Raw genomic sequence first — 2803 nt, 5'->3', positions numbered from 1 at the left:
AAAAAAAAAAAAAAAAAAAGAATGTCACTGTTGTTTTCTAACACAAGGGGGGGGGGGGGGGTCATCAATCGCAAACCAATGGTGAAATTCTCTAAACTTTTCCTATCCTCTTTAATTCCCTCTTCTCTAATTTTTGCCTCATCTGCTAATTTCTTCTCCTTTACGTCACAGTCTTTCTGTTGCTCTTGTTAAATATTTCCTCTTCTCTTTTAAAGACTTCAAAATTAAGAATTAGTAGCAACTGTATTATACATGGTTTCTCTCGGTACTTTGTAAAGGTAAAAACTTCTTTAACTGCTACCATGTGGAGTGTTTTTTGTTTCTTTTTAAGATTTATTTATTTTAGAGAGCACACAGCTGGGAGAGGGACATAGGGAGAGAGAGAGAGGATCTTAAGCAGACTGCCCAGTGTGGAGATAGAAATCAAAACAGTATGTGTCAAAAGATATAATTATATGGAAACCCGTTATGTTGAAATGTAAAATAAATATTTTAAAGTGAATAGTGGTAATTGCCAAGGAAAGTGAATTTTAAGAATATAAGATTATGAGCCCCAAAGAGCCAAAGTAATGTTGAAAAAGAAAACCAAAGCTGGAAGCATCACAATTCTGGACTTGAAGCTCTATTACAAAGCTGTAATCATCAAGACAGTATGGTACTGGCACAAAAACAGACACATAGATCAGTGGAACAGAGTAGAGAGCCCAGAAATGGACCCTCAACTCTATGGTCAACTAATCTTCGACAAAGCAGGAAAAGATATCCAGTGGAAAAAGACGGTCTCTTCAACAAATGGGGTTGGGAAAATTGGACAGCCACATGCAGAAGAATGAAACTGGACCACTTTCTCACACCATACACAAAAATAGACTCAAAATGCACAAAAGACTTAAATGCGAGATAGGAAGCCATCAAAATCCTAGAGGAGAACACAGGCAGCAACCTCTCTGAACTCGGTCACAGCAACTTCTTGCTAGACACGTCTTCAAAGGCAAGGAAGCAAAAGCAAAAATGAACTACTGGGACTTGATCAATATAAAAAGCTTCTGCACAGCAAAGGAAACAGCTGCAGTGGCCCCCAGCCGAGAGCTTATGCTAAAGACATAGGAGAAAAACACGTTTACAAGCCCCGCGGGATGTGGCACAGCCATCAGAGGATCTGGGAACGCCTGAGCTAGCTCCAGGCTGACTACCGCCCACCCAGATACCTGATTGTTCCTGCTTACAACCCGCAGGGTCCGTGCAAACAGAGATAAGAATATGCTTTGCTTTGTTTACTCAACCTTGATGTACTATAGGCTTTAAGACTCCCTTTGATTACCCTTGATTATCTTTGGTTGTTTATCACAATAAGTCCGAGGCTGTAACTGCTCCAGACGATTGCCTTGCGGTTGTCCGCTGCTCCCTCATTTCTTTCACAGCTAACCTGTCTGTGCCCCATCCTTCTTCAAATCACCCACGTTTTGTGGCAGTCAACAAAACTAAAAACAACCTATGGGATGGGAGAAAATGTTTGCAAATGTCTTTTTAAAAAAAAATTTATTTATTTGACACAAAGCGCACACACAAGCAGGGGGAGTGGCAGGCAGAGGGAGAGGGAGAAGCAGGCTTTCTGCTGAGCAAGGAGCCCGATGTGGGGCTCGATCCCAGGAACTTGGGATCATGACCTGAGCTGAAGGCAGATGCGTAACTTACTGAGCCACCCAGGTGCCCCAATATTTGCAAATGTCTTATCAGATAAAGGACCAGTATGAAAAATCTATAAAGAACTTAACAAACTCAAAACCCAAAAAAACAAAAAATCCAGTCAAGAAATGGGCAGAAGACATGGACATTTCTCCAAAGAAGAGGTACAAACGGCCAAGAGACACATGAAAAAATGCTCAACATCACTTGGCATCAGGGAAATACAAATCAAAAACACAATGAGATACCACCTCACACCTGTCAGAATGGCTAAAAGTAACAGCTAAGGAAACAACAAACATTGGCAAGGATGCGGAGAAAGGGGAACCCTCTTACACTGTTGGTGGGAAAGCAAGCTGGTGCAGCCACTCTGAAAAACAGTATGGAGGTTCCTCAAAAAGTTAAAAATAGAACTACCCTACAACCTAGCAATTGTACTACTAGGGATTTATCCAAAGCATACAAACTTAGTGATCTGAAGGGACATCACCCCAGTGTTTATAGCAGCAGTGTCCACAATAGCCAAACTATGGAAAGAGCCCAGATGTCCATCGACAGATGAATGGATAAAGAAGATGTGATACATACACACACACACACACACACACACACACACGAATATTACTCAGCCATCAAAAAGGATAACATCTTGCCATTTGCAATGATCTGCATGGAACTAGAGGCTATTTTGCTAAGCGAAATAAGTCAGAAAAAGACAAATACCATATGTTTCCACTCGTGTTTGGAATTTAAGAAACAAAACAGATGAACATAGGGGAAGGGAAGGAAAATAAAACAGAGAGGGAGACAAGCCATAAGAGACTCTTAACTCTAGGAAACAAGCTAAGGGTGGCAGGAGGGGAGGTGGATGGGGGATGGGGTAACCCAGTGATGTGTGTTAAGGAGGGCGCTTGAAGTAAGGAGCACTGGCTGTCATCTGCAACTGATGAATCACTAAATTCTACCCCTAAAACTAATAATACAGTATATGTTAATTAAATTGAATTTAAATAAAAAATTTTACAAATAGAATGTAAGGTTTTAAGAATAAGCACTTTAGATAATTGGTCTGGTTGCCATTCCTCCCCTGGTTTTCCACTTCCTTTTTTTTTTTTTT

General features: G+C 40.7%; 1 protein-coding gene across 1 annotated transcript in view; it reads left to right on the top strand.

Annotated features, from left to right (window-relative positions):
* CCDC175 (coiled-coil domain containing 175) overlaps nucleotides 1-2803 on the top strand; it is a 71938-nt gene that overhangs the window by 43489 nt on the left and 25646 nt on the right. The gene's annotated exons all lie outside the window — the stretch shown is intronic.

This window comes from Ailuropoda melanoleuca, chromosome 14, assembly GCF_002007445.2.
Source record: "Ailuropoda melanoleuca isolate Jingjing chromosome 14, ASM200744v2, whole genome shotgun sequence".
Lineage (NCBI taxonomy): Eukaryota > Metazoa > Chordata > Mammalia > Carnivora > Ursidae > Ailuropoda > Ailuropoda melanoleuca.
The sequence above is the reverse complement of the archived record's forward strand: the minus strand, read 5'-3'. Positions and strand labels throughout refer to the sequence as shown.